The sequence below is a fragment of the Balaenoptera borealis genome, assembly GCF_965194805.1.
Source record: "Balaenoptera borealis genome assembly, chromosome: 7".
In the NCBI taxonomy this organism is placed as follows: domain Eukaryota; kingdom Metazoa; phylum Chordata; class Mammalia; order Artiodactyla; family Balaenopteridae; genus Balaenoptera; species Balaenoptera borealis.
The window spans coordinates 121,850,350-121,876,433 of NC_138864.1; the positions used below are offsets into that span (position 1 = coordinate 121,850,350).

At 37.2% G+C, this 26,084-nt stretch overlaps 1 protein-coding gene and 2 long non-coding RNA genes across 5 annotated transcripts in view; 2 read left to right on the top strand and 1 right to left on the bottom strand.

The window, feature by feature from the left end:
- Positions 1–2,539, top strand: part of LOC309632723 — a 31,598-nt gene extending 29,059 nt beyond the window's left edge. The window contains exon 2 of the long non-coding RNA XR_014247033.1: positions 2,321–2,539. This is a non-coding gene — a long non-coding RNA (uncharacterized lncRNA). The remainder of the gene's footprint in view (positions 1–2,320) is intronic.
- Positions 1–26,084, top strand: part of CNTNAP2 (contactin associated protein 2) — a 2,074,761-nt gene that overhangs the window by 1,218,038 nt on the left and 830,639 nt on the right. The window lies entirely within an intron of this gene.
- The window catches only part of LOC309632721, a 34,705-nt gene continuing 9,847 nt past the window's right edge, over positions 1,227–26,084 (bottom strand). Inside the window, exon 2 of the long non-coding RNA XR_014247031.1 lies at positions 1,227–25,932. This is a non-coding gene — a long non-coding RNA (uncharacterized lncRNA). The remainder of the gene's footprint in view (positions 25,933–26,084) is intronic.

Sequence of the window (26,084 nt, forward strand, 5' to 3'; positions counted from 1 at the left end):
AAACCCAAAATACAACAACAACAACAAAACAAATGTCCCTCCCTCAGTTTTCTCCATCTAAGTGTCAGCTGTATTCATCTCTTTGCTCTGGTCAAAAACCTTAGCTACATCTTTTTTTTTTTTTTTAACATCTTTATTGGAGTATAATTGCTTTACAAGGGTGTGTGAGTTTCTGCTTTATAACAAAGTGAATCGGCTATACATATACATGTATCCCCATATCTCCTCCCTCTTGGGTCTGCCACCCAGCCTCCCTACCCCACCCCTCTACGTGGACACAGAACACCGAGCTGATCTCCTTGTGCTATGTGGCTGCTTCCCACTAGCTATCTGTTTTACATTTGGTAGTGTATATATGTCCATGCCACTCTCTCACTTCTTCCCAGCTTACCCTTCCCCCTCCCTGTGTCCTCAAGTCCATTCTCTAGGTCTGCATCTTTATTCCTGTGCTGCCCCTAGGTTCTTCAGAACCATGGTTTTTTGTTTTTTATTTTTTTTAAGATTCTATATATATGTGTTAGCACGTGGCATTAGTTTTTCTCTTTCTGACTTACTTCACTCTGTATGACAGATTCTAGGTCCATCCACCTCACTACAAACAACTCAGTTTCATTTCTTTTTATGGCTGAGTAATATTCCATTGTATATATGTGCCACATCTTCTTTATCCATTCATCTGTTGATGGACACTTAGGTTGCTTCCATGTCCTGGCTATTGTAAATAGAGCTGCAGTGAATATTGTGCTACATGACTCTTTTTGAATTATGGTCTTCTCAGGGTATAGGCCCAGTAGTGGGATTGCTGGGTAATATGGTAGTTCTATTTTTCGTTTTTTAAGGAACCTCCATACTGTTCTCCATAGTGGCTGTATCAATTTATATTCCCACCAACAGTGCAAGAGGGTTCCCTTTTCTCCACACCCTCTCCAGCATTTATTGTTTGTAGATTTTTTTGATGGTGGCCATTTGATCGGTGTGAGGTGATACCTCATTGTAGTTTTTTGTTTTTTTTTTTTAAAGATTAATTTTTTTATTGATTGATTGATTGATTGCTATGTTGGGTCTTCGTTTCTGTGCTAGGGCTTTCTCTAGTTGCGGCAAGCGGGGGGCCACTCTTCATCACGGTGCGCGGGCCTCTCACTATCGTGGCCTCTCTTGCTGCGGAGCACAGGCTCCAGACGCGCAGGCTCAGTAATTGTGGCTCACGGGCCCAGCTGCTCCGCGGCATGTGGGATCTTCCCAGACCAGGGCTCGAACCCGTGTCCCCTGCATTAGCAGGCAGATTCTCAACCACTGCGCCACCAGGGAAGCCCCTCATTGTAGTTTTGATTTGCATTTCTCTAATGATTAATGATGTTGAGCATTCTTTCATGTGTTTGTTGGCAATCTGTATATCTTCTTTGGAGAAATGTCTATTTAGGTCTTCTGTCCATTTTTGGATTGGGTTGTTTGTTTTTTTGATATTGAGCTGCATGAGCTGCTTGTATATTTTGGAGATTAACCCTTCGTCAGTTGCTTCATTTGCAAATATTTTCTCCCATTCTGAGGGTTGTCTTTTCATCTTGTTTATGGTTTCCTTTGCTGTGCAAAAGCTTTTAAGTCTCATTTGTTTATTTTTGTTTTTATTTCCATTTCTCTAGGAGCTGGGTCAAAAAGGATCTTGCTGTGATTTATGTCATAGAGTGTTCTGCCTATGTTTTCCTCTAAGAGTTTTATAGTGTCTGGCCTTATATTTAGGTCTTTAATCCATTTTGAGTTTATTTTTGTGTATGGTGTTAGGGGCTGTTCTAATTTCATTATTTTACACGTAGCTGTCCAGTTTTCCCAGCACCACTTATTGAAGCAACTGTCTTTTCTCCATTGTATATTCTTACCTCCTTTATCAAAGATAAGATGACCATATGTGTGTGGGTTTATCTCTGGGCTTTCTATCCTGTTCCATTGATCTATATTTCTGTTTTTGTGCCAGTACCATACTGTCTTGATTACTGTAGCTTCGTAGTATAGTCTGAAGTCAGGGAGCCTGATTCCTCCAGCTCTGTTTTTTTTTCTCAAGATAGGTTCAGCTATTCGGAGTCTTTTGTGTTTCCATTACAAATTGTGCAACTTTTTGTTCTAGTTCTGTGAAAAATGCCATTGGTAGTTTGATAGGGATTGCATTGAATCTGTAGGTTGCTTTGAGTAGTATAGTCATGTTCACAATGTTGATTCTTCCAATCCAAGAACATAGTTTATTTCGCCATCTGTTTTTACAATCTTTAATTTCTTTCATCAACGTCTTATAGTTTTCTGCATACAGGTCTTTTGTCTCCTTTGGTAGGTTTATTCCTAGGTATTTTATTCTTTTTGTTGCAATGGTAAATGGGAGTGTTTCCTGAATTTCTCTTTCAGATTTTTTATCATTAGTGTATAGGAATGCAAGAGATTTCTGTGCATTAATTTTGTATCCTGCTACTTTAGCAAATTCATTGACTAGCTCTAGTAGTTTTCTGGTAGTATCTTTAGGATTCTCTGTGTATGGTATCATGTCATCTGCAAACAGGGACAGCTTTACTTCTTGTTTTCCGATTTGGATTCCTTTTATTTCTTTTCTTCTCTGATTGCTGTGGCTAAAACTTCCAAAACTATGTTGAATAATAGTGGGGAGAGTGGGCAACCTTGTCTTGTTCCTGATCTTAGTGGAAATGGTTTCAGTTTTTCACCATTGAGGACAATGTTGGCTGTGGGTCTGTCATATATGGCCTTTATTAGGTTGAGGTAAGTTCCCTCTATGCCTACTGTCTGGAGGGTTTTTATCATAAATGGGTGTTGAATTTTGTCAAAAGCTTTCTCTGCATCTATTGAGATGATCATATGGTTTTTCTCCTTCAGCTTGTTAATATGTTGTGTCACATCAATTGGTTTGTGTATATTGAAGAATCCTTGCATTCCTGGGATAAACCCCACTTGATCATGGTGTATGATCCTTTTAATGTGCTGTTGGATTCTGTTTGCTAGTATTTTGTTGAGGATTTTTGCATCTATGTTCATCAGTGATATTGGCCTGTAGTTTTCTTTTTTGTGACATCTTTGTCTGGTTTTGGTGTCAGGATGATTGTGGCCTCATAGAATCAGTTTGGGAGTGTTCCTCCCTCTGCTGTATTTTGGAAGAGTTTGAGAAAGATGAGTGTTAGCTCTTCTCTAAATGTTTGATAGAATTCGCCAGTGAAGACATCTGGTCCTGGGCTTTTGTTTGTTGGAAGATTTTTAATCAGAGTTTCAATTTCAGTGCTTGTAATTAGTCTGTTTATATTTTCTCTTTCTTCCTGGTTCAGTCTCAGAAGGTTGTGCTTTTCTAAGAATTTGTCCATTTCTTCCAGATTGTCCATTTTATTGTCATTTACTTGCTTATAGTAACCTCTCATGATCCTTTGTATTTCTGCAGTGTCAGTTGTTACTTTTTCATTTCTAATTCTGTTGATTTGAGTCTTCTCCCTTTTTTTCTTGATGAGTCTGGCTAATGGTTTATCAGTTTTATTTATCTTCTCAAAGAACCAGCTTTTAGTTTGTTTTTTTTTAACATCTTTATTGGGGTATAATTGCTTTACAATGGTGTGTTACTTTTTACTTTATAACAAAGTGAATACATATACATATATCTCCATATCTCTTCTCTCTTGCCTCTCCCTGCCTCCCACCTCCCTATCCCACCCCTCTAGGTGGTCACAAAGCACAGAGCTGATCTCCCTGTCCAGCTTTTAGTTTTATTGAGCTTTGCTATTGTTTCCTTCATTTCTTTTTCATTTATTTCTGATCTGATCTTTATGATTTCTTTCCTTCTGCTACCTTTGGGGTTTCTTTGTTCTTCCTTTTTTAATTGCTTTAGTTATAAGGTTAGTTTGTTTATTTGAGTTGTTTCTTGTTTCTTGAGGTAGGATTTTATTGCTATACACTTCCCTCTTAGAACTGCTTTTGCTGCATCCTGTAGGTTTTGGGTCATCATGTTTTCATTGTCATTTGTTCCTAGATATTCTTTGATTTCCTCTTTGATTTCTTCAGTGATCTCTTGGTTATTTAGTAGTGTGTTGTTTAGCCTGCATGTGTTTGTATTTTTTATAGATTTTTTTCCTGTAATTGATATTTAGTCTCATAGCGTTGTGGTTGGAAAAGATACTTTATATGATTTCAGTTTTCTTAAATTTACCAAGGCCTGAGTTTTGACCCAAGATATGATCTATCCTTGAGAATGTTCCATGAGCACTTGAGAAGAAAGTGTATTCTGTTGTTTTGGAATGGCATGCTACATCTTTGACTCTTCTTCCCCTCACATCCCAAATCCAACTTATCAGCAAAGGCTCTCCCCTCAGTATATATCCAGTACTCAGTTGTCTCTTACCATCTTCGCAAATTCCACTCCTGAGTCATTCACTGCATGGATTGTTGCGGTAACTTCCTAATCGACCCACACAGCAGTCAGAGTGATACATTTATATGAGATGTTTGCTTCCTGTTTAGTGTAGAAGCCAAAGGCTTTACAAGTGAAGTTTTTCTTCATTAATTATTGCTTTTGTTTTCAGATGAAGAAAATAATACATATTTAATAGGAGTATTTCTACACTGTGACAAAAACTTTATAATCCTTCTTATTGGTTCCACACAGTGGCTATTGCTTTTGAATAATCACTGTCCAGGGTTGGGATTAGGCAAGCAGATCCTGAGAATAGAGATGATTTAAATTGTGTTTGTGGTATCATCATTAGTCATTTATTTACAGTCTCTACTATTATCATAAAGAAAGAAAATTGCTTCCTGTTATTAGTTGAAGTATTATTATGAAAAATTCTTATGACAGAATTCCAGATCCCTCTAACCTTTGACAACTCCTATCCTAGCTCACTCAACTCTCCTGAAAAGGCCCAGAAGCCAGAGACAGAATATTCCATCAACATTATTAGACACTCCCTGACCTGAACAACCAGCCCTGACCAAGCAGTCATCTAGTCATTCTCCATCCCATTGTCAAAACTTTCCATGTGGAATTTAATATGCAGGCACTGCCTATCTTCTGCATCTTTCTCTGGCAAAAATTCTTCTGTTTGCACCTGTTGTATCTGTTGACCACTTGTTCCAAATGCCCAGGGAAGGATAATTGGTCAATGAAATTAACCCCATCAGTGTAAATTTCATGTTTGAATGTCTTATCAATGTTGTTGATTGAGAGGATGTTTCCCTATTGATTTGATCATTTGTTACTTGATTTTGTTCTTGCACTCAGAGGTTTAACGTGATACTTACAACTGCATCTTATAATGCATATTTTATTTATTCCAGTATTAAACATAATTTTATAGCTCAAAAACTTCAATGTCGATTGACTTCAAATGCTAAGGTATGAACTCCTTTTATTGCAGAATTCTTATAAGGACATATTATATAGTTATATCTCAGTTCTCATTACTTTATGATTAGGGATTGAAAAATTAGTAATTCTGAAATGGTAATTTTATCCTGACCTCCTTTGCCTATAGACCAGTGTCTTGTATCAGTCAGTAATGAGGCCCAGTATACAAAGATATATGCATAATAGTGCCTATTTTACTTTTAAGCCAGGTGTGTTTTTTTAAAAGCATTAATAATTAGAAACCTCATGTGTATATAAATACTTATTATTTTCCATTATTCTTTATGGAGTTGCTTTAGCCTTAATCATTTATGATTCCAGTATTAAAAATTGAAGCCCCCACCTGCATGCTTTTAGGGTGGTGGTGGCAATGGTGGTGGTGTGTGTTTGTAATGGATATAAATAAACATTTGTCACTGAGTATGAACACTATAAAGTTTCTCAACATGTCTTCTCTGACTGTGGATCCCAGAGACTTGAAGCTTCAAATCGGCTTCGGTCAGAATGCTTAGCTACCCCTTTCCACTGAGCAGATACCACCCTCAGTTTTCACCCTAGGACTTTTAATTTCTTCTAATGTGCCCTACACATCTAGTCCTACCAACAGAATCTCTTTCTCTCTTTAATGAGAGGGACAGAACAGAAGATGTTTAGAAAGATGATGTGTCCAAAGGCATAGCACCCGTACCTCAGGCCCTTATAACTTTTTCAATTCACAGAATGTCTACCATCTCATTAATTTGTTACGTTTTAAGAGGTCTGGAAATGAATCTATTTTGTTTACCACTCTATCTTCAGTGTCTAGCCCAGGGAAAATCTTATGACAGACTTTTATTGGACAAATGAAAATTTTCATTGAATGAATGAGTGGATGAATGATCCTATACTCATCCTCTAAATATAAGTGGTATTAAATCATCGCAAATAGATATAATGCAAGGCAGTTTGTGACAAGTGACCAAAACAACCCAGAGGAGACAGCAACTAGTTGTAACTGAGAGTGTCTGGAAAGGTTTTATGGAATATGGGTTCTTTTTAAGAGCAAAGATAAACTAAACAAATATGGACAAATTGAATCCAATCAGGACAGAGGCAAAGGTGACTGTGTGGGGAGAATGTAGGACAAGTTTGAGAAAGTCAAACAATAGTTGGGCTAAAATATAGAAATAAAACCAGCAGGTGCACCTTATGGACACTGAACGCTAAGTCAGAGATCAGGCATTTTACTGGCTCGGTAACAAATAGAAAAAATAGCAGGGAGTATATGAAGTACATAATATTCACACTGAAAACACATAGAAGTGAATGGTAGCCACAGTAAAGTATATGACGAGAAGTATTCATAGAAAATAGACATTTTTCTGGGTTGCTTTTACTCTTCGCAAATGCAGGCACATGCACTTCTCTACCCGTGATTCATTTTCCTGGAGGGCTCCAGGCAACCAGCTTTTATCTTTCCTGGGCTTTAGGAAGAGGGCAAGGTTAAAGCTGCGTCAAAGGGTAGAAACAGCCCAGTTGTTTTGTTCATGATGGCTTTCAATTTTTACAGGCAAACTTAAATATGTAATTCTTAGAAGAGAATAATGAAAGAGAGGCCATATGGCAGGGGAAATCTGGCATATTCTAAAGGTTTGGGTTGCAGTTGCATACAAAAGACAGTAAAATTCATTTTGAAGTAGAAACATTTAAATTGCAAAGAACAGTACAAATAAATCAAAGTGCATACTAATTTAATTGGCTCACATTAAAAAAATATTCAAGGGTAACAGTACAGCTTGATTTGTCATTTGACAAATGATGAACTGGGAAAACCAAAGCCATCACAGTCTACCTCAAATTTATTTTTGCATGAAGACTTTCCGGGATAGTTTAACCCACAGTGTACCCTCAGGACTTCACCAAAGGCTTGAGCCTTGTAACCTACTCAGTATTGCTAAATGACTCTATTCTTATTAACTTTACTTCATAATTTTATAGTTAATGATAAAACTGCTCTGTATTACTATTTGATATCTTATTTCTTCAATAGATAGCATAAGATGAGGGCCCTCACACTTTTCTTGAATCTTATACTTCTCATTTAATGATTAAAACTGCAATATCATTAGCATTACATCAATTACATTGAGTTGAATTGCCAGTGTCTTCTACTCCAGAGTGGAGGATTTGATTTATAGTTGACCCTTCTTTTGGAGCTTGTCATTTATTATTGTTCAGTTTATTTTATAATTTTATACAGCTACCCCTTTTTTATATAGAATTCTAGAGTCCATTGATAAATTGAATTCTGTCCTTTGGACTGCCTTTTTCCACTTAAAACATAGATTTATATTTTTGAAAGAAACAGGGATAAGAAGAATTCTTCCACTGTTTCATTTATTGCTTATATGATATCTGCTCTTCTAAGCTTACATTTGACCTTGTCGTATATGTTAGAGGTAAAAGAGGGGAGTAGATATTTGGAATTAGAAAGCTGATTCTACTTGTGTTCCAACCCTTCTTCTCCCCAGTTGTACTTTGAGCCTAGTCCAATTATTTTTTTCAATAAGCATTTTTGGCAAATGCATTTTATATTTAATTTAATGGGAAAAATGGAGAAAAATGTCCTACCTTCTCTGAGGCCACAGTCTGGGAAGAAAGATTCAATGAACACCCAGTTAATTAGCTTGATTATGAAGTGCAGGCTTGCAGTTAGCAGAATTTCTGTTTAACTGAATTTTCTAATCAACTCAGGATTAACCCATCTGTTTAGCTGTTTAGAATAGAGAAGCCTGTAGCTAAGGGGTCATTCTCAGAGGCACATATGTGTACGTACATACAAATATGAGTTGGTAGTTCAATGTATGATTTTAGAGATTAACTATATTGCCAATGCAAGATAGCATTCCATTTGGGAGATATTTATAAGAAAAATAAGAAGGAAATCTCATCTCCTAATAAGCAGGCACTTATTGGTCACCTGCCAAGAGACAGGCACTGGGCACTAGTGTTCTGTGCGTGCCGCGACCACACCCCAGAATAGCTCCCAATCTAGCGAAAGAACTAAACAGGTAAAGAAATCGTTACTGTGTACACTATAGTGTGTGCTACTCAGCGTGGAGGAGGGCGCATCCACTTCCACCTGAAGGTGCAAGGAGTGGTTTCCACAGGACAAGGAGTAGACAGGATATTTTTGGTAAAAGGAACAGCATGGGCAGCAGGTTAGGGGGCGTGCAGGTGCAGGCCATTTCCTATGATTGGCTTCTGGAAATTCCTGATTAGATTGGTTTGAACAACTGAAAAGATAATGTCTTAGTCCATTCGAGCTACTATGACAAAATACCATAGACTGGAGGCTTCCCTGGTGGTGCAGTGGTTAAGAATCCGCCTGCTGAGGCAGGGGACCCGGGTTCGAGCCCTGGTCCAGGAAGATCCCACATGCCGCGGAGCAGCTAAGCCCATGCGCCACAACTACTGAGCCCGCGAGCCACAACTACTGAATCGTGCGCACCTAGAGCCCGTGCTCTGCAACAAGAGAAACCGCAGCAATGAGAAGCCCGCGCACTGCAATGAGGAGTAGCCCCCACTCGCTGCAACTAGAGAAAGCCCGTGTGCAGCAATGAAGACCCAATGCAGCCAAAAATAAATAAATAAAATAAATAAATTTTTAAAAATTAAAAAAAAAATACCATAGACTGAATGGCTTATGAACAACAAGCATTTGTTTCTCACTGCTCTGGAGTCTGGGAAGCACAAGATCAAGGTGCTGGCAGATTTGGTGTCTGGTGAAACCCTGCTTCCTAGATAACTGTCTTTTCACCAAAACCTCACACAGCAGAAGGGAAGGGAGCTTCCCTGGGTCTCTTTTATAAGGGCACTAATTTAATTCATGCCGCCCTCATGACCTAATCACCTCCCAAAGGCCCCACATCCTAATAACCATGACCTTGGTGGTTAGGATTTCAACATCTGAATTTAGGGGGAACACAGACATTCAGATCATAGCAGATCATGTTTTTGACCCCTTCTCATTCTATTTTATTTGAGGAATAAATATTTATTGCTACACAATAGGCCACAAATCTTGTATCTCTTCTATGAAAACCAATCAATAATGATATTTATTGATTCTTCCCTCCTTTTACAGTAGAGGTGATTGTCCTCAGCTATAAAGCCAAACTCTCTATATCTTTTCAATTCTATCCCCTTATAACTTCAGGGAAACTTTACAGTATAAACTTTTCCTTTTCTCCCCTGTATACTGGACTGCTAGCTTCGAATCAAATCACTGCCATCAACCTTTAAACACACTCAGGTCTGTCCCATGTTAACCTGGATTCCACACATATGCCCCTACAACCTCTGCTTCCCTTTACAATGGAAAATTTCTAGAAGAGTTGTCTCGAGTTCCACGCTGCCACTTAATCCTGGTGCACTCCAGTCTGGCTTTTGCCTCCATCACTCAAGACAGCCCTCCTCAAAGGTCACTAACGAGTTCTGTGTCTCTTAATAAAATGGACTTTTCTGTCCTTTCCTTGCTTTTTCTCCCTGATGCATTTGACACTATAAATCAGTTTTTCTTTCTTGAGATAATCTCTTATACTGGTTTCCGTGACATCACACCTTTCTTATTTTCTCTTATTTCTTTGAATTCCTCCTGGTCCTGCTAATTTTCCACTGTGGGCTCATTCTCTTTTATCCAGTCATTAAATGAGGGCTCCTGAAGACTCAGGCTCCTTTCTCTTTTTATGCTTCCTCTTTGGATTAGGCCTTCTCATCCATACCCATGGATTCAATTTCTGTACACCCTTAAAAATTCTCAAACTTGGGGCTTCCCTGGTGGCACAGTGGTTAAGAATCCGCCTGCCAATGCAGGGGACACAGGTTCGAGCCCTGGTCTGGGAAGATCCCACATGCTGCGGAGCAACTAAGCCCGTGCACCACAGTTACTGAGCCTGCACTGTAGAGCCCGCGAGCCACAACTACTGAAGCCCGCGGGCCTACAGCCCGTGCTCTGCAAGAGAAGCCACTGCAGTGAGAAGCCCACGCACTGCAATGAAGAGTAGCCCCCGCTCGCCTCAACTAGAGAAAGCCCACGTGCAGCAACGAAGACCCAGCGCTGCCCCCAAAAAAAAAATCCCAAATTTAAATTTCCAGTCAGGACCCGCCTTTTAATATATCTGGGTTTACTTAATAGGCATCTCAAATGCAACACTTGCAAAACTGAACATGTTTGCCATTCCTTATATCCTGAAATGTGGCTGCCCACATGTTTTCTAGGTAAGAAATACACAAATATTTACCTTATACTTTAGGTTAAGAGACAATGAAAAACACCTTTAGTTTTTAAAACACTTTACAGCAGAGTTTCTCAGTCATGACACTACTGACATTTTGGGCTAGGTCTTTATCGTGAGGGTCAATCCTGTGCATTATGGGATGTTTCTCCCTGGCCTATACCCACTAGATACCAATAGCACTGCCTTCCAGTTGTGACCACCAGAAGCTGCTAAATGCTCCAGGGAGACAAAATCAGCCCTGACTGAGAACCACAGCTTTATAAGGAGGACAAGAGGGTAAGCTGCATTTTTTTAAACAACAGAAATCATGCCGAAGTTTTTATGGTACAAAAGATTTGAGGCAGGAAAATAATAAGAAATCTAGTAAGTGAATTATCAGTTCAGGTATGTATTATTTTTTGAAACATCAGTATTTTCCACATTAGTTACAGCTTATGAATTTCTTCAGTTATCTAAAATACTCTTCACAAAATTTGTCCAAGTAAAGATTTGCCTTATCACCTCACACTTGTTAGAATGGCTGTCATCAAAAAAGACAAGAAACAAGTGTTGGTGAGAATGTGGAGGAAAGGGAACCTTTGTGCACTGTCGGTAGGATTGTAAGTTAGTGGAGCCATTATGTCAAATAGTATGGAGCTTCTTTAAAAAAAATTTAAAAAGAACTACTGTATGATCCAGCAAATCTGCTTCTGGGTGTTTACCTGAAAAAAAACAAAAACACTAGCTCAAAAAGATATTTTCACCCCCATGTTCATTGCAACATTATTTACAATAGCCAAGATATGAAAACAACCTAAGTGTTCATCACTAGATGAATGCATAAAGAAAATGCAGGAAATACACACACACACGCACACACACGCACATGTAAAATGTAATGTTATTCATCCATAAAAAGAAAAAAAATCCTGCCATTTGTGACAACATGGATGGACTTTGAGGGCATTATGCTATGGAAAGTAATTAAGAGACATAGTCCTATGCATGTTTGAATTTATTATGTGAAAATGGTAAGAGTGGCCATTTGTTGAGCTTTTATATCCCCTACCTAGGATTGTTGGGTTGTATTAGCTTTGCTCTATAGATAAGGAAATCCAGGCTCTGAGATAGTACTCATATCACTCACAAGGAAGTGTTAGAACCATAAATACCACAGACCTGTAAGGTTCCAAAGCCAATGCCATTAGGAGAATACATAAAATAATAACAAAAAAAAACTGGTGGTGTTTGTGATCAGTGTGACCGTCACTGAAGCCAAGTGTCCTAGGCTAAGCTTTGTGTCTGGTATACATTAGTGATTAGCTGGGTAAACACTGGTTGAACTGAATTAGTTTGATCGTTTTACCCTTTGAACTTGTATTTGGGATGAGAAAGGAGTTTTTGTTTTTGGTAACAGCTTTGAGGTATAACTGACATACAATGAATTACACATATTTAAAGGATACAATTTGACAAGTTTTGATGTATGTGTACAACACTGATGTTTAGAACATAGCTCAGACATCACTTTCCCAAGAGGCCTTCCCTGTACCCCTTGAAATCAGAACTGTGCTAAAAAAAAATCCTTGATATACTGGTCATCCACAAAGTATAGTATTTTTTCTCTATGTCATACCACTTCCTGGGCATCATAATTTTAAAATCTTCCACCATTCATCTCTAAAAATACTGTTTTTCAGAACTCTTAATTCCCTGGGTGAGTATTATACACATATAAGTTTAAGAAAAATTTGTTTAGGTGGTAAATGCATTAGTTAATTATTTGAAATTTTACTCTACCCTACCAAATTTCATGGGTTTTAAACTGAATATTCCACATGCAAGTGATTTGGGTTGGAACAGTTGTAGGCAATATATAGTAGTTTATTTAGTCACAGTGAGTTTCCTTTACTTTTGGATCTCCAGAAGACAGGGCTGTGCTACTCAGGAACCCTGCGACATTTCTTGGGTGACAAGGGAGTGAAGCCTTGTATTTGCTTTGTGAATTGATTAATAAAAGACCTTGTGGGCAAAAGTGTTGAGGACTGAATTGAACACTTGTCTGGAAAGACATGTTGTGAATTTTATAGTGTAATGTAATGTTACCTGTAAAATTTTGACCCTATTTTAAGACTTTCCTATTTTCACATCAATTAGAATTTGTTGTGAACCTGCTTTCTCCTCCACGTCCTACAAACTACAATAAAAACTATATGCCTCTGGGTGTTTTCAAACTGCTCATAGGTAGACAGTGACTATGTTAATATCCGGAACTCTGTGAATGTCTAACAGAGAGTTGAAATATCAAAATTTAAAAGCAACTCATTTTCGTTGATACGTCTTCATGTTTTATGACCTAGGTTGGGACAATGGCAAAATTCGGACGTGTTCAAATATTTAAGAACCATGAAATTAAAATCTATTAAAATAGTAATGCTTTGTTGTCATTTTAAATAATATCTACACTTTAAAGTATTGGGAAACTTGTTATACTCTCTAAAAATACATTATCAGCCCACTAAAATAATGAATAGCTAATAGCAAAAAAGATGGAGAAAAATTGAAACTTACTGAAGGTCACAGGACCTGAAAAATTAGAACTGAGAGTAGAAAGTGGAAAAAATGTTTTTGATAACTATTCAGCTGGGTTTCAAGTTCAAGGTTATGCCCTCTCTTGATTTGTCAGTAGTTGCAGTATGAGATGCCACAGTTGCTGAGCTTAATATCTTAAGCAAACATTTTTCCCTCAAATAAATATGTTAAATTTTTATATGTTAACTTAAAGTAGCCATATGAAAATAGATTCCTCTGCATGACTGCTACAAAAAACAAACTTTTTTTTTCATAATTGTAATGTGGAGTATTTTTAAAAGTCCCTTGAAGGTTATTTGAAAATCAGATTGGAAGGTTACCTACCAAGATATTTAGACATTGTATATTTATCTTATCTTAATGTTTGAACTCTCCCTTCTAATTTCTATACTGAGGGAGAGATGGAATTGTCCAGTGTTTGCCAAGGAAAACAACAACAATAATAATATATTCATATTTAAAACTTCATAATATCTTCCATTAGCATATGGTTGTATATGCACTTTTAACATGTATTCAAAAATTAAGGCTATGCTTGTTCTGCATATAATTGATGTGTCTGTGTTACTAAGGAGAGGCTGACAAGGACAAGTAGGAAAACTGGTTTTGATTATCTGAAAGAGTATAACATAAAGAAATTTATATAGTCCTTGTAAAGTATTTTGTGACTTCAGTTGCACATGGGAGCACCTGCTACTCTGGGAAGTTGTAGCACTTCAAATAAATTAGCCATGGTCTGCCATGCCGTGACGACCAAATGCCAGGGTTCTGGGCAGCTGCCCAGACTCCTGTTTTCCCTTGTTGGACTGTGGCAGTGACCTAAAAACATTATCTTTTGTCTCACTTGCAGTTCAGATATGTGTATGTGTGCATGAAGGGGATAGAGTATCCTGTGGATTCTTGCAAATTTCCTCAGCTTTATACTCTTAGTCTGTGGGAACAGGAAAGGGAGAAGTAGAGATAATTTTATTGATTCATCCAACAGATAGTTCTGAAGAAAGCATTTTGTGTGTCTTCTGTCCTTGGTAACATAGGGATTGGCAAGATTTTGAAGTGTGAGTTTCTTGATCTTTAGTATCAAAATCTGCCCAGAAAAGGCATAGTTCCTGTACATTTTTCCACAATAAATGGGTGGAGCCCACTTCAGGCTGGAAATCTACAAATCACTACAGAGTATTATTAAGGTAATAACTCTGCACAAGAGCCAAGGCAACAGCAAGATAAGGATCTCTGCCAAAATTTGCCTTAGACAAGTGAGTCTCAAACTTGAGCAAGCATCAGAATCAACAGGAGGGCTTGGTAGACCTGATTGCTGAGCCCCACCCAGAGAGTTTCTGATTAAGTAGGCCTGGGGAGGAGCTGGAGAACTTGCACTTCTAACAACCAACCAAGCGATTCAGATGCTGCTGTGACCACACTTTGAGAACCACTGCCTTAGACAGTGCGACTACAGCAAGGAGCAGAAAGAATTGTTTTAAAGGATAATTGTGACCTAGCAAGACTGTAATTGAAGACCTAGCCACTTAAACTGGTCTTGTATATTTTACCTTATTTCAATCAATTTTCTCATATCTGATGTTGACAGGCTGCAAGCCTAGATGCTATGTAGTGTAATGGTTGAACGTGTTGGGTTTAGTGCTACACTCCTTAGATTATCAAATCCCAGCTCTGTCATTTATTAACTGTGTGATTTGGGGCAAGATATTTACATTCTTGGAACCATGCCTTCTTCATCTATAGAACAGGAATAATAATAGCACCTACCCCTAATGTTGCTATTAGGATTCTTTAAATAATTCATACACTGCATTTGGAACAGTGCCTGACAAGTTGTAAGTACTTAATAAATCTCAGCTTTCTTTCTCCTCATTTTTTTTATTATTACATTATTCTTGATAGCTAGCTATTGCAGGGACTTAAAGGCTCACACATTACCACCCAAGTATGCCAATTTATTAATTTATAATTAAAACTTATATAAGCATTAAGGGAACCAGAAAAGTTATGGTGCTCTCTCCAGCATCATCCTAAGCAATTGAGATAAGATTAGAAGCTAGTGGAATTGAGAGGTCTTACTTCATTGCTCAATAACTGTTGTGAAAATTACTCTTCACTAAAGGAACAATAGCCTATGCCAAATAGATTAAATATTCTTATTGACCAGCCAGGGAATCTTGTTCCTTGAGAAACACTCAAAAGAATTTTTTTAAATGTGTTTGTTTAGTTTTTAAAGAAATTTAAATATGTTCTAGAAAATTTAAATTTAATTTTTAAAGACATTTTAGGGTAATGAAAAGCACTGTTTACTATCATGTAACCTGAGAAAATCAGCCTATTTCCAAAGGAAAAAGCAAACTAAAAATTACCTGGAAACAAAAGCAGACAGCTCTGATTACTACAAGATAAAAATTGAAGTTAACACTTTCAAAGAAACATTACACTGGACAAAGTTAAACAAGCAAGGAACCCTTTATTCAAGGTTATTGCAATAGGGGAGAGAGGCCAGAACTCAGTCCAAGCTCAACTCCACTGAAACACAGGATAGCGAAATCTGTGTAAGCCATCTGTGTTTGCTATTGGCTTTACCCAAAAGGAAAGTAAACTTTCTCCTATCTTCATGACAGGAGGTAGTTTTACAACTTGGATTAAGGCTCCTTGAAGTTAGGCTCCTACCATCTTACACAGACTGGGAGATAGGGGTCCTATCTTCCTTAATTATTACATTTTAAAGGGATGACTGCCAGGTCCTTAAGAAAAGCACTCCTGGGTTGTAGAACTGGTAAGAGGCTTTTAAGAAGATGTACATCTCAGTGGGGCAGAGAAAGGATCTACAATTACAGGTTTCTAAATTAAGTGCTCTAAGAAAAGGAAGGTCAGGAGCCTAGAGTCAGAAAGAAACCTACCTAAAATTTAGTCAAGTTGAGGGGAACATTAAGCCTGTTTTGGTCAGCACCTACTTTTTACATAGTTTTAATCACAACAGCATATGTGGTCTGAACACACTTGGAAGGAAACCAACAAGAGAAAGACTGTTGAGGTGCCATGCCTGGTGGATGAGAACATTCCTACATTTTTGATAATGAGGCAGAATGAAATGAATAGGAAGCCTTAGCCTAATACGGGCAAGTATGTAGGCAGACCACACACTGTCCTGAACAAAATAGTGGACAGGAACAGAGTAAAGCATAGAAGGAACCAAAGGAGATAGGTTTTTCATTTTGTGTAATTCTCTGAAGTCAAGCCCACACACTTGCAATTTCTTGGGTACTTCATTAAAGGCTTGCTGCTCTCCATCATATGGCAGTTGTCATTGTCAGTACCCAGTGTCCACAAGTCAGGGTGAGTGGGCCTTTGTTGCTGTGTCTTTGTACAATTGGCCCCGTGGAATAGATCCTGGTCTAAGACACTCATCATTTTCATAGCTTTTTAAAAATGATCTGGAACTGCAGGGCTACCTTTGATTCCGCTGCCCTTCATGTCACTTCCTACCACCCAAGAAGCTGGAAAGTGATTCAGCTGTGAGTAGAGAGGTACATGCAACTTATTATCCAAGTCTAAAATCCTCAAATTAAAACTATTATTCTAAAACCTGCTATGTTAAAAGTACTGTGACCAAGTAGGAGGTTCCTAAATCATATTTGAGGTTGAATTACTTTGAATCATATGATCTCAAGATTCTTCTTTCAATTTGTGGATGAGTAAACTGAGGCCAAGAGGAGAAAAATTACTACATAAAATGACATTAGAAGACTATTAAGGTGATAAAGTTCTAGAAATAGGTTCCCAGAACTATGAATGACCATTCTTAAGAACACTTGAGAAGACTTCAGATAGGTATAACCCAAGGGGACAGAAGGCCTGGGGTCCCTTTACCATGTAACTACAAATAGATTCATTAACAGATTCCTTTGTAAGATTAGGAAACCGATGACCCTTGGTTTCCTAATTTAACAAAGATTGGGTCCCATGATAAGATGATTTACCTTTAGAGTTCTGGTTTTCTGATTCCTGCTCGGAGGTGGGAATTTTGAACAGCTGGACTTGATGTTCTCCTTAAGTTATACTAGGAATGTGTGAATCCACAGTTCCTGAGACGTGTATTCTTCATTCAGTGTGAGTCCTACTTCTGGCATTGCTCATTTCAATAGTTCCTTAATTTCACTGCATGTTTTGGGGCACATAGCAAACAGACGTATTTGTGCAGTGTAAACTCCAGTCAAATATTACTATAGGATTTTGATGTTACAGTAGTTCCTGTAATAGAAGACAGTTAAGAGCTATAGCTACAAATTTTCAACATAAGAAAATTGACATTTTATACAGCAAAAAGAAATAGTTCTTAGGATCAAATGAAATAATTTTGTTTCTGTAAACTGTGCCATTTGATAAAATTGCTTTGCTTGTGAATTCTGTGTAGCAATTATATTTCAACTTCATGATATAAAAAATAAAATATCCCTCCAAAAAAATTTCACTGGTTCATATATTAAATATACTCAAAATTATCCACATAGTATATTGATGGAGATATTTTGCTAGGCAAAAAATATTAATATTCCAAAACTCAAAACTAATTAATAGGAAGAGTTTTGGAAATTGAATTTCGTGCCTGAAAACAAAATCTTGTAAACAAGTTTCTTTGGCAGTTATGATTGTTCTCACTGACCCTGATCAGAGTATGCTAGAGCTTAAGAATCAGAAATCATGACTTCTGCTACCTCTGCAAGTGCTTAATTCATATTTATTCAGTGACTCTGTATAGTCTTTAACCTCACAACCCCTTGCTCTCCCTCCCTCATCTACAATAATGAATCCTCATCAAAGATCTTAATTTGGCCTGGTGGGGACAGAGCTTGCCAGGAATTGGTGCTCATTTTGGGGCATGATTTTGGCATCCATTTCAATGCTTTCAACAATCTAGAATGAAGAGAATTGACTTCTGTTTCACAATTTGTGCTCAAAATTTCATGTACTATCCATTCAGTCAATAGGTGTGGAGAAACTTCCATGTTATCAAGAAGGGTTTAAAGTTTGTCCATTTTGGACCTGGACAAATATTCTTCCTGTCGGAAAGTTGGAGTGTAATATCATGGCCTGGATGGGGAAGTTGTGTAATGTTACAACTTGGAGAGGGACGGCTGTTATGTTGTACTGTTATGGTATACTCTGACTCCTGACTTAAACACTAGTTTACAGAGAGCCTTTCCTGAAGGTCCATCTGTCTAAACCCTGATCTATTAACCTTATGGGCCAAGTGACTTTCACTTCCTTTTTCTTCAGATGATTCCATTTATTTATTTGTATTCCCGTAACCTCTTTTCAAATTCAAGCTCCAACTAAGCAGCTTTATATTACAGCCTTTGTGTAGTGCTGCTTTTGTCAGCAGATATATTCCAAATTAATAATCAATTGTTTACTAACAAAATAAACAATTGGGATGTTTTAGAATAATATTTTACTCCAGCTCATATAGATTATAGATAACTATTTCTGCTTCAATACAATATCTGTGCTTCATGAGTCTCTCTCGCCTAGCAATTCCAGATAAATATCAAATTCTTACTTTCCAGTTTCTACTCCCCACCCTTAACCTGTGTTTTTGTTGATGTTGGTGGTGATGTGGGGGGGCGGTGGGGGGTGATTAATGAATCACTGAAAACACAATTTTTCTAAGTCACAAACATTATAAAACTGAATAGGTCTAGAGACACCCAAATCATGTGATTTTTATTAGGAGATATTATAGGTTTATTAGCAATTAATTTCAAAATAAATAATTTTTTATTGGGATATAGTTGTTTTACATCAAAATAAATCATTTGAAAAATGGTTAAATATTTTGGTTTGACCTTTTGCTGACTTTATCTCTACATTCTAGGCAAATGCTTCAATTCAGAGGCAAAAGATGAATACAGCCAAAGTAATGCAGATTAAGAAACAACTATATTTGTAACTTTTCCATACACTGCTTTACATGATTATCTTTGGTATGTAGTTGGGAAAAAAACTTTTAATTCCCTCAACTACTCCAGTCATTATTTAGTTGCTCTGTCTCCTTATGTGATCAGTTACATCAGACCTAGGTTTTTAGCTGAGTGACATTGGGGAAATTTCTTGCATTTCCTGGCCTCAAAGTTTAGCATTACTTTATAAAGCCCTTTCCAGCTCTCTTTTGGATTCCTGTATTCCAGCACACAGCAATATTGTAAACATTAAATTCCCACGCAGGCCATAGCGATGTGGGTAAATATGTGTATGGACAAGTTTATGGCTTTGTGTTCTCTTTAATATGCAATTTCAGACCCACCAATCCTAAAACTTTAAAGAGCATAATCCAAATACACTGTTTAAATAAACACTGCCCTCATCTGTTAGCAAGCAACTGGTTGTCATGCTGTTCCAGGAAGATCAACTTCTCCGAGAAGCAGAGTTGTGCTGGCTGCATTTGTTTGCCCCTCATTCCTGATTGTTGTTTGGTTTTCTTCTTCTTTAGGTCTCAGTCTCTCATCCACTATTTGCATTTGCTATTCCCAGTGAAAAGGTTTTTGTACAATTTTTGTTTTGTTCCCATCAGTCACTTGAAAGAAAAGACACCCAAAGGCAAGGGCATCAATCACTTTTTGAAGGTCCCTGGGAAATTATTATTTATGTGTTGGTGGTGAATCTAGTCCACCCTCTAAAGGGTAGAATTGCTAGATTAGGAACATGGTTAGGAAAACACAGCAGTCATTAACCTTATTGCTTTCCCAATAAAGAAAGGCAGGGTAAAAACTGGCCGAAGCCAGTGGTAATTGAGAGCAGAAAAGATCAACAAAACAGAGCCCAACACAGAATAAAACTTAATGCCAGGGTCTTGGCACAGGTTTAAAATAATTTTATATAAACAACTATCCTCAAAAAATGGAAGTCAGTAAAATGATTTAATAAAATGGCTAGAGAATTCCAAATCTTACTTATTCCTTCGTGTTTTGTGTAAGAAGGATTTTGTTTGCTTTAGAAATCTCATGATTTATTTGTTTTTAGTCTAATTTCCTTATTTTTACTGGCACTATTCCTCTTAGTTGCTAAGAGTGAAGTTAAAACCACCAAACTGTATTTGTTAGGTTATTATAATTATATTATAGGTTCTCTCTGAAGGGGTGGCTCTACATAGATCATTTAATTATAAATGTTTCTTGAAAAAATTCATTTCGCAAGGGAAGGCAAGAACCAAAGAAATTCTAGGGATTGAGCAAGCACAGGAGAAGAGCACAGATATGGAAAGTGAGTCCAGGAAAAGTATGCCTACCTAGCAGGATGCTTAATCTCATCTGTTCTCTCACCAGGTACTGGTGACCTCCTGCTTTAGGAATACTTGAAGACTGTGACAAAAGGTGGTGCTGTTCCTGTCCGTATTTTTTTGCTTTGTATTTTAGTGTTCATTTAAAATATATAATTAAAAAAAAACCCAACAACCTAGTAGGACTATGGTGCTGGAGATCTTCTGGTGATTCCAAAAGAGCCTTGCCAGGTGGAATTAGCTTAAGCAGGATACCACATTACAGATTTGGTCTCAAAATTGTAGATCCAGAAACTTTATTTTCACATAGCATTTTATGTCGGTTAGACTTATCAGAATAGCCTCCTACCTCAGTTTCCTTATTGGTTGCTGTGAATAAAAACTGTATTTAACTTAAAGTGTTGTTGCGAGGATAAAATAGCATTAGAATGTTGCTTGACACAACGCATTCAACAAATGTTAGTTGTCGGTCTTATTTGAATTCTCAGCAGGCATATGTAGGTTTATTAATTTATGAAGTCTACATTTAATTATTTTATTCTCCTTTCAGAATAGTCTGTTCATAGTACCAAATTAATTGAGAAGCTGTATTCATTTTGACATGAAGGGGGAAAAAAAGTGGAACAAAGGGTCCGAGTGGTTATAGTATGTATTTTTCTTGGGCTCTATAGCGTCCGGTAAACTACCCACCACCCTACCCCTGTGCACCATCATGGAGTCCTTCAAGCAGTCCCAAGGCTGTCGAGTGTACAACATCAGAGTAGGATGCACTCTCTCTTGTCATTATTTCTATGTGTGTTTCTCTGTATCTAGATAAATCCTGTTTAATTTTTGAGCTACCGTGTCTTGTTTTCTAGATTACAGGAGGCAGTCTTCCTTCTTTGACATTCTTTTTAGCTTACGTATGCCACTGTTTATGTTACAGCATTCAAATGAAAGGAAATAGGATTCTTTTCTAACTACTTTTAGTTGAGAGTCTTGCTACTGAAGAATATTCCTGAAAATGGTTACTGTTTGTGTTACTGGAATGTTTGGGGTTATCAGGGCCCTTACTTACCAGTATTTAGTTGGTCCATGCTGTCAGTGATGGAATCAGCAGTAGATGGAGGTTTATGGAGTTGGAGACCTAAGAGCCATATCCAGGTCTGCCCCTATTTACAGCCATGACTGTGGGCGAATCTAACCTCTTCTCTTCCTCACAAGGAGACAATGAGAGAAGACAGGTTTTCTCAAGAGTACCTGAACACCTGACTGTTTAAATTATTGAATCAGACTAAGCTTTAATATATAGTGATTATTTAGTTAAATTCTTGCCACACACACCAGCTGGTGGGAACTCATGGTTAGGACAAGGTCAGCTATGGGCAGAATTTTAAATGTTATATTTTCTCTGGTCATTAAAAACAATGTAAGATAAATCTTGTGCCTTTTATATAAAAGGAGTAGCATGTGAAGGTAAAAGCACTTTTAGGTGTCTGATGAGAGAAGCAAGGTCAGTGTGATTTGACAAGGGTCAGAGAGGAGAATGGGATGGCTTTAGGCTGAAGAGGTGAGCAGGAGTCAGATCTCGCAGAACCTTGTAGGTCATGCTAAGACTTCCCATTTTATTCTAAGTGCTGTAGAAAGTCAAGAAAAGGAATTTAAACATGGAAGTAGTTCAAAAGGCTTTTATTTTTAAAAATCACTATGGTTCCTGTATGAAGAATAAATTCAAGGACATACACATTTAACTATGGACCAGATAAGAGATGCTTGTCATTTTATCCATAATGGAGCCAGTAGATATAGTCAAGTGGATGGATTTCAGAAGAGCTTTGGAGAATGACATGTAAATAACTTGCATTTGCATGTTCCTGCACAGCATGTTCTTCTACGTGTGATTAGATCTGTTTACATTGTCTTAGTCTGGTTGGGCTGCTATAACAAAGTACGATAGAGTGGGTGGCTTATAAACAACAAAAAACTGTTTCTGACAGTTCTGGATGCTGAGGATTCTAAGATCAAGGCACGGACAGATTTGGTGTCTGGTGAGGTCCTTCTTCCTAGATAACTCTCTTTTCTCGATAACATCACATGGCAGAAAGGGCAAGCTGGCCCTCTGGGATCTCCTTTATGAGAGTATTAATCCCATTCATGAGGGCTCCAAATTTATGACCTAATCATCTCTCAAAGGCCTCACCTCCTAATACCATTTCCTTGGGGGTTAGGATTTCAACATGATTGAATTTTGGAGGAACGTAAACATTCAATTCATAGCATAAACACATATGTATGTATATAGAATATGTATTTATGCATATACTTAGGAAAAAGGGTATGAAAATGCAACAAAATGTTTTACAGTGACTATATTCAAGGTGGTAGTATTTGGGACAATTTTTCTTCATTACATTTTCTTTTTTCCTAATATTCTGTAATGAGCTATAAACATATAAAGTAAGATATATTAACATATATTACATATAATAAAGGTAACATTAACAAAATATTATGGGAACTAAATTATAAATAGGGCTAGTATTAAGAGAGTCATAACATTCAAGTTTTGTTATAAAACTTTTCCCCACTTCTCCAATGTATTAAAGTGCTTTTAACATAAAAAATAATTTTTTAAATGGCAAATTCTTGTGTTGTAAGCTCTCTCAATTTTTCCATGAATTAGGTATATCTCTTAAAAAATTAAGAAGGCAACAATTAATAATGTGGTTGATTTAATTAAACGCCCTTTGCCATTAAATGACACTAGAATTCAATAATGCAACAGTTTTAAAATTAAATTAATGTTGGTGACCTGCAACTGAATGTGATACGCAGTATTTCTGTTTCCTCATCTTCTCTGTTTCTGAAAATGTAAATAATCTTCTTTTCATTTTTAAAACATATTATTTATGAGGAATTATCTCCAGAATGCTAGATGAGAATCACTTAAGAGTTCTGAATTAAATTAAAAAATTTACATCTAGAGAGATTTTCTTTTTAAATTTTAAGTTATTTTTTCTCTAGATTATCTCCTTTCACAAATGAAGGGGACAACGAGGAGCTATCACGTAGGAAGAGGAATACACAACAGTAAGGGAGAAGTAGAAAATTGTTCATATTTGTGCTTTCTGGTAGTATTAAGAGAAACAGTTATATCAGTTATTAAACTTTATCACCATTATTGAAAAGTTAATGATCTCTTCTCTATCCTGAAAAAACCATAATAAAACCATGGAGCGCTTTGAGGCTTAATAAAGGAGTGTCTGAACGTTTCCTAAAAGAAGAAGTAACCCAACATAAAGAGAAAGGTCTGGAGTAGGGCTGGAGAAGATATGGCCAAAAATGCAGCAACCTGCCCCCCAAAATGAATAACTGCCCCCCTCTGGAATAACCAGTGACCTCAAGAACTAAGGATGGTCATAACATTCTTTTCTTCTTTTTAAAAATCTATGTAGCATAGATATTGCTTATTATTTATTTATTTTTGTAATTATGTATTTATTTATTTATAATTTGCAGGGACCCAGAAGCTTAGATGACTAGAGAGTCTTAAAAATTATTCTATAAATAAGAGCCCTTCTTGCTTATACAAAGAACAAACTGCTTGCAAGAAATGAAAGCACTTGTAAGACATTAAAAATTTTTAAATCTTGAAAAATATATTGTAATCTATTATTTTATACCTCTGTTCCCAGAGGGAAAAAATCCAGAGGATGGGGGTTTCCTACAAGAAAATAATTTTATACTAAACAAATTTTTTGTCAGTTAAAACAGAAAAGAATAGGACAAGTATAGCATTTATAAAAATACATAGATATATATTTGCTGGTATACTTTTGTATGAATTAAAATGACAGAGCAAAACTGTCACCTAAGAAGGGAGAATCTGTGCTAAAATTCAAGGGATTTCAGCCAGGCTTACGGAGTTTTGTGTGTGTGTTTTTTTTTTTTTTTTTTAAGGAGAAAATGCTCCAAGAATTTTTTCCTTCCTCAAAACTGTCTTGATTGTAAAATAAATATGGTTGCAAGAGTTTTCTAGGATACTATTACCATAACTTGTTCATTCCTTTATTTTATCATTTATTAATTCAACAATATTTCTTGGGTGCCTACCATGTGGCAGATACAGTTTTATGCACTGGGAATTATAATAGTGAAGGAAAAGAAACAGAAAAACAAAAAAACCAAAAACAACCCTTCTGTAAACATGAGCTTATGGTTTAGTGGGAGGAGACAAATAATAAACAACTAAGTATAGTCAAGTAAGTGCTATGGTAAAAATAAAGCAAGTTTGGGGGAAAAAATAAAGAAAGTTTGGAGGAGTAAACAGTGAGGCGTGAGTTTTTTTTTTTTTAACATCTTTATTGGCATATAATTGCTTTACAATGATGTGTTAGTTTCTGCTTTATAACAAAGTGAGTCAGCTATACATATACATGTATCCCCATATCTCCTCCCTCTTGCGTCTCCTTCCCACCCTCCCTATCCCACCCCTCTAGGTGGTCACAAAGCACCGAGCTGATCTCCCTGTGCTATGTGGCTGCTTCCCACTAGCTATCTATTTTACATTTGGTAGTGTATATATGTCCATGCCACTCTCTCACTTCGTCCTAGCTTACCCTTCCCCCTCCCCGTGTCTTCAAGCCCATTCTCTATGTGAGGCCTGAGCTTTTCTGATGATGAGTCATTTGACCACGTGGTCAGGGCTGAGGCACATGGTGGGAAGTGTTTCCCTGGCTGAAGATAGTACATGAAAGGGCCTGAAGTGGAAGCATGTTGGTCGAAGTAGAATGAAGGACATTTTTGATGATTTCCATCTTCCAACCTGTGAGTGTTGGAGAAAACTTTCAGAACTCCCTTACAACTTCCACCGTTATTTTTCATCTGTTCTTTTCCTTTGTTCTCCACCTTTTGTAACTTGTATTTCTTAATACAGTACAGTGAAATGAGGGGCATTTGTATTTGGCTTTTGGGGATGGAAGCATGAGAACAAAGGAAAATGTCAGGGCAGAAATAAGATTTCTGGTCCAGTTAGTTTTGATTCCCTACTGGACACCTGACTACTTCCTAACTTTTGAATCAATTAGGGCAAGAGATAAGAACATATGTAGCACCATTTATACTACTGCTTCATCTTTTCAGGTTCTTGTCGCATCCTATCTATTTTTTCTCTATGATTAATTTTTCTAAAGCACCAGTTGCATTTTGGCCCCAATCTTCTTAAGAACCAACTTCACTCTGCACCATTCAAGGTCCTCCATTTGGTTGTCTCCCTTTCTCTTTCCTTCCCCTTCCACTAAAACACACAATCTCCTCATTGTTCTCTGCACAGACCACACTTGCCCCTACCTCCCAAATGGAAAAAAAAAAAAGATTCTTGGAAGCTACTATTATCTGAAATTGAAATAAGGAGTTTTCTGTTCCCTTCCATTATATCTTCAAACCTGTTTTTTTTTTTTTTTTTTAGAAATTCACGTTCTTTTTATTTATTTATTTATGACTGTGTTGAGTCTTCGTTTCTGTGTGAGGGCTTTCTCCAGTTGCGGCAAGTGGGGACCACTCCTCATCGCGGTGCACGGGCCTCTCACCATCGCGG